General features: G+C 35.3%; 1 non-coding gene across 1 annotated transcript; it reads left to right on the top strand.

Moving 5' to 3' along the window:
* Window positions 1-3,186: 3,186 nt before the first annotated feature.
* Window positions 3,187-3,292, top strand: LOC141722160 (small nucleolar RNA R71). The gene has a single exon (XR_012575186.1). It is a non-coding gene; the product is annotated as a small nucleolar RNA R71 (small nucleolar RNA).
* Window positions 3,293-12,280: the final 8,988 nt, after the last annotated feature.

Genomic DNA, 12,280 nt, shown 5'->3' with positions numbered 1-12,280 from the left:
TTAAATAAACAAATATTTATAACTAAATTTAAGATTATTCCAACATTCATCCCCATAATCTTAAATTTACGAAACACTTTCTCTTCGCCTGTGATGCACTTCTCACCACCATCAATTTTGATGCACTTTCTCATCAAAAACATTTTGGAGCACTTCTCTCCAAAAACACTTTGGAGCACTTTCTCTCCAAAAACACTTTGGATCTTTCCACAACTCTAAAGGAGTGGTTCTCCCTCGATCAATTGTGCCAACCTTTTTTCATCATTCTGAAATCTACAATTCTTTGACAGATGCCCATATTTTTTGCATTTGTAGATGCCATGAAAAATATTAAGGATAATATATATATATATACGTGTATTTTTATAAGAGTTTTATAACCCCTGGATCATATGGCTCTGATACCATGTTGGAAAAACTTAGAGAAAAAAGACACCTACATTTTTTTTTGCAGAGAACTTGTACTGCTATATTTCTTGTTATTTCTTTTCTTCTTGTAAAACTCAAGGTAAACTAACCATTATATAGGCTTTACAAACATATTAAAACTAACGATTTTTCTCTTAAGTTTTTTCAACATGGCATCAGAGCCATATGATCTAGGGGTTATAAAACTCTTATAAAAATACACATATACATATATATATATATATTATCCTTAATATTTTCCATGACATCTACAAATGCAAAAAATATGGGCATCTGTCAAAGAATTGTAGATTTCAGAATGATGAGGAAAGGTTGGCACAATTGATCGAGGGAGAACTACTCCTTTAGAGTTGTGGAAAGATCCAAAGTGTTTTTGGAGAGAAAGTGCTCCAAAGTGTTTTTGGAGAGAAAGTGCTCCAAAGTGTTTTTGATGAGATAGTGCATCAAAATTGATGGTGGTGAGAAGTGTATCACAGGCGAAGAGAAAGTGCTTCGTAAATTTAAGATTATGGGGGTGAATGTTGGAATAATCTTAAATTTAGTTATTAATTAATTATTTATTTAATTATTAGATATTTAGCAATAGATTAATTATTAGAGAAAAATATTATTTTAGAATTGTTTAGTAGTGGGGTAGTGGAGTTATGGAGTAAATTATGGACATGTAATTTACCCATTAATTAGTAGTGGTTAGTTTTGGTAATAGTTAGTTTTAATATGTTTGTAAAGCCTATATAATGGCTAGTTTACCTTGAGTTTTAGAAGAAGAAAAGAAATAATAAAAAATATAGCAGTACAAGATAAAAAAATTGTACGTGTCTTTTTATGGACATGTAATTTACCCATTAATTAGTAGTGGTTAGTTTTAGTAATAGTTAGTTTTAATATGTTTGTAAAGCCTATATAATGGCTAGTTTACCTTGAGTTTTAGAAGAAGAGAAGAAAAATAAGAAAAATAGCAGTACAAGTTCTCTGCAAAATGAGGTGTCTTCTTTTTTCTCTAAGTTTTTTCAACATGGCATCAGAGCCATATGATCCAGGGCTTATAAAACTCTTATAAAAATACACATATACATATATATTATCCTTAATATTTTCCATGGCATCTACAAATGCAAAAAATATGGGCATCTGTCAAAGAATTGTAGATTTCAGAATGATGAAAGAGTCTCACAAGCCTTAGAACATATAGCTCTGATGCCATGTTGGAAAAAACTTAGAGAAAAAAGACACCCACAATTTTTTTACAGAGAACTTGTACTGCTATATTTTTTGTTATTTCTTTTCTTCTTCTAAAACTCAAGGTAAACTAGCCATTATATATGCTTTACAAACATATTAAAACTAACTATTACTAAAACTAACCACTACTAATTAATGGGTAAATTACATGTCCATAATTTACTCCATAACTCCACTAACCCACTACTAAACAATTCTAAAATAATATTTTTTTCTAATAATTAATCTATTGCTAATTATCTAATAATTAAATAAACAAATAATTAATAACTAAATTTAAGATTATTCCAACATTCACTTCTTCAGTAAAAGCTACTGTCGCCACCTCACCAAAAGATCGTTTCTTTGTCAAAATGTCCTTTCAAAACTTTGTATATGATGGAACTTGAGAAACTAAATCATTGAAAAGAACAGTTACCTCAAGATTTTTGACAAGTGTCATGAACTTACCAAATTGTTGATCTACCTTAGTTGGTGGAGGAGCATTTACAATCTTCTCGTTATCCACTTTCTTGTTTCCTTCAGTTCCACCCTTATTTGTTTATTCAACATCATCCACTTTGTCATCTTAACTGGTTTCCTTCTCTTTCTCATCAGTCACATCAGTAGTAGGTATTGAAGGACCATCATAGGTAAAACCACTCCTAAGAGCAATGGCATTCACATTCTCTTTTGGATGAGTTGTTTGTGATGGTAAAGAGCCAGGCTGCTTTGTTGCGGAAGAACTAGCCATTTGTGCAATCTGAGTTTCCAACATCTTGTTATGAGTTCTCAACTCTTTGATCTCCCTCATGTTATCTTCTTGGTTCATTTGTACTTGTAGCAATATATTCATCATATCACTTGATTGATCAGGTTGTGCAACTTGAGGAGCATAGGTTTGAGAGGGCTTCTAAAATCCAGGGGGATTTTGAGGTCCTTGAGAAGGCCTATATTGCTGCTGATTAGGATATTGATATGATTGCTGATATTGTTGCTGCTGATTAGGAACATATAGATTCTGAGCATTGTCGTTCCTGTATAAAAAATTCGGATGATCTCTCCAATCAGGATTGTAAGTGTTGAAGTAAGGATTGTATTGCTGCCTTTGTTGAAAAACATTTGCTTGCTCCATCTGATTTTTTTTTGAATTTTGAACATTGTACGAGCATTCATTATCGAAGTGGCCTTTAACACCACACACTTCACATATAGGATTAGTCATAGAAGCCATGGATGACGGTGGATTAATACTCATAAGAGGAGCAGATGATTGTGAAGTCTTTAATGAATGAATTTCTTGAGTTAATGAAACGAGTTTAGATGATAAGAGAGAATATGCATCCACTTCACGTTTACCTCCCTACTTATGTGCTCTTGGGTTGTTGAAGTGATTTTCAGCCAAATTTGCAAGAAAAGCATACGTATCATCAACTCCCTTGTCTAGAAAAACACCACCTGCAGCATTATCAACAATACCCTTTATTTCAAGATCAAGACCATTATAGAAGCGTTTAATCAGAAACCACTTCTCAAGACCATGATGAAGGCATGCACGTTGAAGATCTTTGAATCTCTCCCAAGCATCTTTAAGAGACTCTCCATATTCTTGTTTGAAACCCGTCATCTTGTTGATCAAGTCATCAGTTCTGTTAGGAGGCAAATACTCAGTTAAGAAAGCTTGAGAAATTTCATTCCACCCAGTCACATTGACATCATTCAACCATTTTTAAGCTTTATCACGAAGAGAAAACCCAAACAACATGACTTTCAGTTGGTCTGCAGTGACACCCCGATGTTTGATGGTAGAGCACAGTTGTTGAAACCTTTGCAGATGAAGTGTACGGACTTTAGAGGGAAGACCAGCAAACTGATTCTGCGGGATCATAGTGAGCAACGCTGGTTTGATCTCAAAATTTGTTGCTTCCATAGTTGGCATAGCAAGGCCAGTGGACACACCACTCGAAGAGGGTTGTGAATAGTTCTTCAAAGATTTAATAGGAAGTTCTGTCATTATGATCTTTGAATCACCGAGATTTTGCTGCCTTTCTTTCCTTACTCGATCTATGTATTGCTGACAAGTAATCCCATAATCCGGACTAAGGGGAGTTACTTCTGCGTCTTTTTTGGACCTTGGAATTAACAACTAAAATAAGAAAAAGTAGTGAAATATGCCTCAATTGGAAGTAAACCTCCAATGAGATAAAGGAAACAATCTAAAACAATCAAACTAAATATATATAAACTAGGCGTCTCCCCGGAAACGGCGCCAAAAACTTGAAGTGTAAAATCATATTTAACCGCAAGCGCACGGTGTCCATTGCTAGTACAAAGTGGCAAGTGCAGGTCGTATCCACAAGGAGACTAAGTTTTAAGAATTTCAATTTAACTGTTTATTAATTATTTCTAAGAGAAGAACGAATGTTGAAGGTTTTTAACTAGCTTACTAATGCAAATTAAATATGTTTTTAAATTAATTAACTAAAGGTCTAGGGCGATGCAGGTTCACCATGTTTACACCTAACTAATCATAAAAGTATAGCAATTCAATGGGTTAAGTAATTAAAGTAAAAGTTAATCTTTCTCAAACATTAACACGTTCGGAAATCCTGTGATGCTCCTGCTCTCACTTTAAATTCTGCTATCGTATGTGTGCCTCTAGTGAGTAATATTTCCCGATCTATTACCCCTATTACATACAGATAATTTATGATATTGAACAATTACACAGATTAAGTATTAAAACATAATGACTAAAATTACTTTCTACCCATTAAACTACTAATCAAATTAAAGCATATTTATGGTGAAAACATGGCTTCCCTTTGCGCCCTAGAATTAAACTACTCACTCATGCTAGATATAAAATCAATAAAAATAATGATGAATGTCATGTAAAACAGATACTAATAAAATGATAATAGATAGGAATACCTTTAACTTTAGATTAATAAAGAAATCAATATACAAGCTAGAACAAAGTGTTATCAAAGAGATGAAGAAACTAAAAGCCCTAGCTCTTTAATAGTATGTACGTATGTATCTCTATGTATCTAGTTAATAAAACCGAAGTCCCCTCTAATAATAAAATTATTTTATTATTCTAATCCAATTACAAGTGAGAATTTTAGGCCGAGTAGGATTCTATAATTAAAATTCGTAGCTGTCTGTTCTCTGCAGTTGATGGGCTGTTCTCATTGGATTTTCCTTACTGGACCATCTCTAAATTAAAGAAAATTTCGTGGGCTTCGTGTGGACTGTAAGATCGTCAAAAACAGACTTCTGGAACTCAAGATACGGCCCAAACATTATTTGCAGCCTGTGGAGTCCAATAATACGAATTTTCTTCTATTTTCACTCCAAAATAGGACTGTTTGCTCCAAATCCTTGCAGATCTAGAATTTCGTGGTATCCTCTAATAAAACATCAAAATATATTAAATAAATATCCAAATCAACGCAAAACACAATAAATATGAGGACAAAAATAATCTAAAATATATATCAAAATATACTTTATTATCAAGGTTGCCGGAGGTGGGGACACAAAGGTTGGTGGTATTATCCCGCAATAGACAGAGATCCGAAAGCGGGGATATGAAACCAGCTAGTATTAACCTATAATGGATAGAGAGGAATGATCTTGATCTATTGGCTGTCTTTTTCCGGCCTGACGAGGCGTCAGGAGTTTAAGTGGGTGAGTTTGTAACATACAGTCCCACATCGAGGAGATTTGGGACTTCTATTCAGTTTATAAGGTAAAATAATACTACTACTTGCATCAATAAATCATGATTTTTGGGGGGTCTGTGCTGGGCTTGTTGTTTACTCAAGTTGGCTGCAGTTAGGACAGTAGATTTTGGTTTATTTTCGGACTCGAAATCGCGACTTGACCTGGTTTTCGAAAAAAACTCGGGATTTGACCTTCGTTGTCACAACTTTACATAATTATGTCACTTTTGCTTTCGGAAATCGGTGGTACTCGGATTTCTTTTTGGATTTTATTTCAAATATGAGAATTTATTTAAGGGTTGTATCCGATTAAAATTTTTAAGGATCTTTTTAGATTTTCAAAATTAAAGATTATTCAATTAATTTTTTTTTTTTACAAAATAAGTCTCCACCTAAACTTAAAGATCGTGGAAGTTTTTCAATTAGTTGTCATTTAGGTGCATTATTTATTAACAAAGCTTTATATGACTTAGGCACTAGCGCATCTGTCATGCCTCTCTCAATTTTTCAAAAATTAAATATGGGAGAGTTGAAATGCACACAAATGGCACACAAATGACACTGCAAATGGCAGACCGTTCTATAAAATATCCTTTGGGTATTTTAGAGGATGTACCTTTCAGGGTTGGAAAATTTTATATTCCTGTAGACTTTGTAGTGTTGGATATGGAAGATGATAGCCAAATTCCCATTATTTTGGGGAGACCATTCCTTTGTATTGCAGGTGCTGTTATTAATGTTAAAAATGGGACTCTAACTTTGAGTGTGGGTGATGATAAAATTACTTTCACTCTAACCTCTGCCCTTGTATCCCCTTTGCTTGAGAATACTTGTTGCATGATTGATGTCATTGATGAAATTGTTCATGATGAGCTACCTCAAATTTTGTTGAATGATGCGTTGAAAGCATTTCTTATGCTTGAAGCTTCGAAAGGGGAAGGACATGCTGAAGTTGACTCGTTGATCTTGAGTTGGATAGTAAGGCTGTTCCAAGCCAAGGTTGTGAGGTAAAAAATACTATTACTTCTTGTGATAACCTCAAGTCAAGAAACTAGAGTTAAAGCCTTTTCCATCTAATCTTAAGTATGTGTATCTTGATGATAATGAGTCTTGTCTTGTGATTATTAGCTATAATCTTGATGATGGTCAAATATCTAAGCTTCTTACTGTGTTGTGTATGCATAGAAAAGCAATTGGGTATAGTATTGATGATCTTATAAGGATTAGCTCGGACTTTTGCATGCATAAAATTCATCTAGATGAAGATCATAAGCCTTGCATACAGGGGCAACGCCGCTTGAACCCTAACATGCAAGAGGTTGTTAAAATGGAAGTTCTAAAACTTCTTGATGCGGGCATCATTTACCCAATTTCTGACACAAAATGGATAAGCCCAGTTCAAGTAGTTCCTAAAAAAGGAGAAACCACGATGGTTAAAAATGATAAAGATGAATTAATCCTTACTAGAGTTGTCACCGATTGGCGGATGTGTAGGATTTTATACATCACGGAAGCATGGTAAAACAATTTTCTTGATATAAAATCAAAATAAAGGCATACAAATCGTGATTAAATCATAAAGGAACGTTTCTAACCTTTAAAAACGATCCAAGAACGACGAGCGGATATACCTAGTAGCTGCTCCTCAAGTGTGAAGCACTCCACCGGTATCCACCAAGAGATCAATGTGATGGAGGAGGAAGGGGTGGGAGAATTAGGGTTTTCTTAACTTTTTAGGTTAAAGCAAAAATAGGGTTTATAATAGTATATTTATAGGCAAAATTTTCAGCTGAAAATTTTCCCATAAAAAATTATTATTATTAACCTTTTATTCTTATTAACCAATTAACTAATAATTAAAACACCTTTTAATTATTAATCCTTTTTCTAAACACTTTAGAAATAATTCTCTCACTTGATTTAATTTTCAAAAATTAAATTCCTAATTAATAATATTAAGAACTTTTTCTTAATTAATTTATAATCAATTAAATCTCATTTAATCAATTATTAAATTTTCCAATTAATTATTTATTACATAAATAAATAATTATCAGCCATTATTAATTAATTCCTCCACCATTAAATCATTCTCTTTTATGGTGTGACCCTGTAGGTTCAATATTAAGCCGATAGTAGAAATAAATAATAATAAAACTATTTTATCATTATTTATATAAATTCTCTAATTCTTTAATATGATTAATTAATAAATCATATTTTTTTTTTTTTGAAACAAAATTAATAAATCATATTTATTCTACATCGTGAGGGATACTTCTCAGCATATCGCGACTATCCGGATAATATGAATTCACTGCTTAGAATACCAAGAACCCATTCAGTGAATAGTTACCATACAATCAATTCCTTCTACCCTGCAATGTCACAATTAAATACAAGGCATGGAACTTGTGTCAAGCCTATCTTATTTAATCATATGCTTTCTCATTCACTATGCTTAGTTCTAATTAATGTAAATTAGAAACTCCTTTCTAATTTCATTCACTCTGGCCAGAGATTCCTGAACTAGCATAAGTGGATCAACATTGAACATTCTCTTCCTTCACTAGAAGGGATAGATCCTTTATTGATCATACACTATCTTAGTGTACAAATTCCTATACCCAGTAGAGCCCTTATAATTGTCCCTAGAGACTAAGAACTAAATCAAAGCATAGTTCAGTGTACACAAGATGACTATGATGATCTCAAGTCTAAGGATACTTGTACAACTATCACTATGTGAACAACTGCTGACACGTGAGTTAACTCCATCAGTTGTTCAGCTGTGTGAGTCATGTTCAGTGAACTTATTCTATAATAAGCACCTACATACTAGCTATAGTGTCACCACACAAATGTCTATGAGAACAGACAACCTTCATAATGAAGCAAGCATAGTATGTACCGATCTTTGCAGATTATTAATTATCAGTTAATAATCCTACGACCAGGAACTATTTAAGTTTAGAGTTATCATCTTTTAGGTCTCATTATTATGATCTCATCACAATCCATAAAAAGCTTTACTCTAAGCTGTGGTATATCTTATTTAAACACTTAAAATAGATAGAGCCCGCAATAAAAACAAAACAAGTCTTTTATTAATATCAATGAAATCAAAAATAGATTATTAAAAAATTTATTCCTAAATCCTCAAACATGATTGGACTTAGGACACATCTCTTTCAATCTTCCACTTGTACTAAAGCCAATCACTCTGGTATCTAATACCCATCTTGTCTTTATGACGATCAAAGTGACTTTGAGAAAGTGGCTTTGTTAAAGGGTCTGCTATGTTGTTATGTGTGTCAACTCTCTCGACGTTGACATCTCCTCTTTTAACAATCTCCTTAATCAGATAAAAGCGCCGCATGACATGTTTGGAATTTTTATGAGACCTAGGTTCCTTGGCTTGTGCTATTGCTGCGTTGTTATCATAATACAACACAATAGGCTCTTCAATGCTAGGAACAACTCCCAACTCAGAAACAAATTTCCTCATCCAAACGGCTTCTTTTGCAGCCTCACTTGCAGCTATATATTCTGCTTCCGCTGTGGAGTCAACCGTTGTAGACTGTTTGGAACTCTTCCAACTAATCGCACCACCATTCAGAGTAAACACGTACCCTGACATGGATTTGCTATCATCACTTTCTGATTGAAAACTAGAGTCAGTATAACCCTCTATTTTCAACTCAGATTCACCACCAAAAATAAGAAAAATGTCCTTAGTCCTTCGCAAGTACTTAAGGATGTTCTTCACTGCTTTCCAGTGGTCTTCACCTGGATTGGACTGATATCTGCTCGTCACACTAATTGAATAAGCAACATCAGGCCTAGTACATAACATCACGTACATGATAGATCCTATTGCTGAAGCATAAGGAATCTTACTCATACGCTCTCTTTCCTTAAGTGTCTTAAGAGACATCTTTTCGGAAAGGGACACTCCATGGCTCATCGGTATGAGACCTCATTTGGAGTTTTCCATGCTAAACCTTTTAAGCACTTTCTGGATGTATGTACCCTGCGTAAGACCTATCATTATTCTAGATCTATCTCTATAGATCTTCATACCGAGAATGTAGGATGCTTCTCCCAAGTCCTTCATGGTGAAGTTCTTCGATGGCCATACTTTGACTGATTGCAGCATCGGTATATCATTTCCTATAAGAAGTATGTCATCCACATACAATACAAGAAATATTACCGCGCTCCGACTAACCTTCTTGTAGACACATAGTTCATCTATGTTTTTGATAAAACCAAACTCTTTGATTGTCTCATCAAAACGGATGTTTCAGAGAAGCTTGCCTTAAACCATATATGGTTAGCAGCAGCTTACACACTAGGTGTTTATTTCCCTTGGAAAGAAAACCCTCTGGCTGTGTCATATACACTTCCTCTTCAAGTTCCCCATTGAGGAAGGCCGTTTTCACGTCCATTTTCCAGACCTCATAGTCGTAGTAAGCAACAATCGCAAGCAAAATCCGAATTGATTTTAACAGGGCTACAGGCGAAAAAGTTTCATTAAAGTCAATCCCTTGCCTTTGTTTGAATCCTTTTGCCACGAGCCTGGCCTTATAGGTCTCCACCTGGCCATCTGCTCCAATCTTTCTTTTGTATACCCACTTGCACCCAATAGGCTTAACACCTTCAGGCGCCTCAACCAGAGTCCATACTTGGTTGGTATACATAGATTCTATTTCGGATTTCATGGCACTATGCCATTTCTCTGAGTCAACACTACTCATAGCCTCATTATAGGTCACAGGGTCGTCATCATCAATGATTGACAACTCATTGTCATTCTCAATGACAAGGCCATAATACCTCTCAGGTTGGCGAGACACTCTCCCTGACCTACGAATGGGCTGTTCCACAGAAGGTTGTTCAGTCTGAACAGGTATTTCCACTTGATCCGTAGTAGTTTGTGCTTCTTGAACTTCATCAAGTTCAATTTTGCTCCCACTGTTTCCTTCAAGGATAAACTGCTTTTCCAAGAAGGTAGCATGTCTGGAGACAAACACCCGATGATCGGTGTAAAAGTAATACCCTACAGCCTCTTTAGGATATCCCACAAAATTACATTTTACGGATCGAGATTCCAGCTTATCTGGGTCAACTTTCTTGACATAAGCTGGACATCCCCAAATCTTAACGTGTTTAAGACTCAGTTTCCTTTCTTTCCATATCTCATATGGAGTTTGAGAAACAGATTTGGAAGGCACCTTATTCAGTAAATATGCTGAGGTTTCCAATGCATAACCCCATAGGAACACTGGAAGATTCGCATAGCTCATCATGGACCGAACCATGTCTAACAAAGTTCAATTTCTCCTTTCAGATACCCCATTCAACTGTGGAGTATATGGAGGAGTCCACTGGGAGACTATACCATTTTCTTTGAGATAATCTAGAAACTCTCCATTCAAGTATTCACCACCTTGATCTGATCAAAGAGTTATAATACTATGTTTGGTTTGTTTCTCCACTTCATGCTTATATTCTTTGAACTTTTCAAAGGCTTCAGACTTGTGTTTCATCAAATACACATATCCGAATCTAGATCGATCATCTATGAAAGTAATGAAGTATGAAAATCCACCCATGGCTTGCGTAGACATTGGTCCACATACATCTGTGTGTACCAATCCTAGCAAATCTGCAGCCCTCTCTCCATGTCCACTAAATGGAGATTTGGTCATTTTACCCAATAGACAAGACTCGCATGTAGGATATGATTCAAAATCAAAGGGGTCAAGTAACCCTTCCTTATGCAATGTCCGCAGTCTATTTTCACTAATATGACCAAGTCTGCAGTGCCACAAGAAAGTGAGATTTTCATCATCCCTTTTTCTTTTATTAGTTTGTTCAATCTGAAGCAAATTATGCTCTATGTCACATACATACAGACCATTATTTAAAGTACCACGTCCATAAAGAACATTATCTCTAAGAATAGAACATTCATTATTCTTAATAATAAATGAAAAACCATCCAAATCCAACTTAGGAATAGAAACAATATTCCTCACAATAGAGGGAACGTAATAACAATTATTCAAAATAATAGTCTTGCCCATAGGCATATGTAAACTAAATGATCCTACAAATATGGCAGCAACCCTTGCTCCATTGCCCATACGTAGAATCACCTCATCTTCTTCAAGAGTCCTACTTCCCTTTAGTCCCTGCAACGAATTGCAAATATGAGAACCACAGGCGGTATCTAATACCCAAGTAGAAATTTGACTTAGTGACATATTAACTTCGATCATGAACATACCTGAATCAGAAGCGGTAGTCTCACTACCCTTCTTCTTCTTCAATTCTGCAAGGTAAACCTTGCAGGCCTCTTCCAGTGCCCCACCTTGTTACAGTGAAAGCAAACAACTTTGCTCTTGGGGTCTTCAGCTTTTGGTGGAACCGACTTTTTCTCACCTACTTTCTTCTTCTTGGAAGGGTTCTTCTTCCTTTTCTTAGGATTAGAACCTTCACCAATTAGAAGAACAGAACTCTTCTTAGGGGGAAAATTCGATTCCGCAGTCTTCAACATGTTGTGGAGTTCAGGCAGGCTGACATCCAGCTTATTCATGTGAAAGTTCACAACAAACCGCGAGAACGAACTCGAAAGTGATTACAAGACCAAGTCTTGGCTCAGCTCCCCATCTATGGCAAAACCAAGTTGTCCAAGACGTTCAATCAAATTGATCATCTTAAGTACATGGCCATTCACAGATGATCCCTCAGACATCCTACAACCGAACAGCTCCTTCGATATCTCATATCGAGCTGTCCTCCCTGCCACATCATACAACTCTTGTAGATGCATAAGGATAATGTGAGCATCCATATGCTCATGTTGCTTCTGTAGCTCAATGTTCATGGAA

The sequence above is a fragment of the Apium graveolens genome, chromosome 4 (assembly GCF_009905375.1).
Source record: "Apium graveolens cultivar Ventura chromosome 4, ASM990537v1, whole genome shotgun sequence".
Classification (NCBI taxonomy): domain Eukaryota; kingdom Viridiplantae; phylum Streptophyta; class Magnoliopsida; order Apiales; family Apiaceae; genus Apium; species Apium graveolens.
The sequence above is the reverse complement of the archived record's forward strand: the minus strand, read 5'-3'. Positions and strand labels throughout refer to the sequence as shown.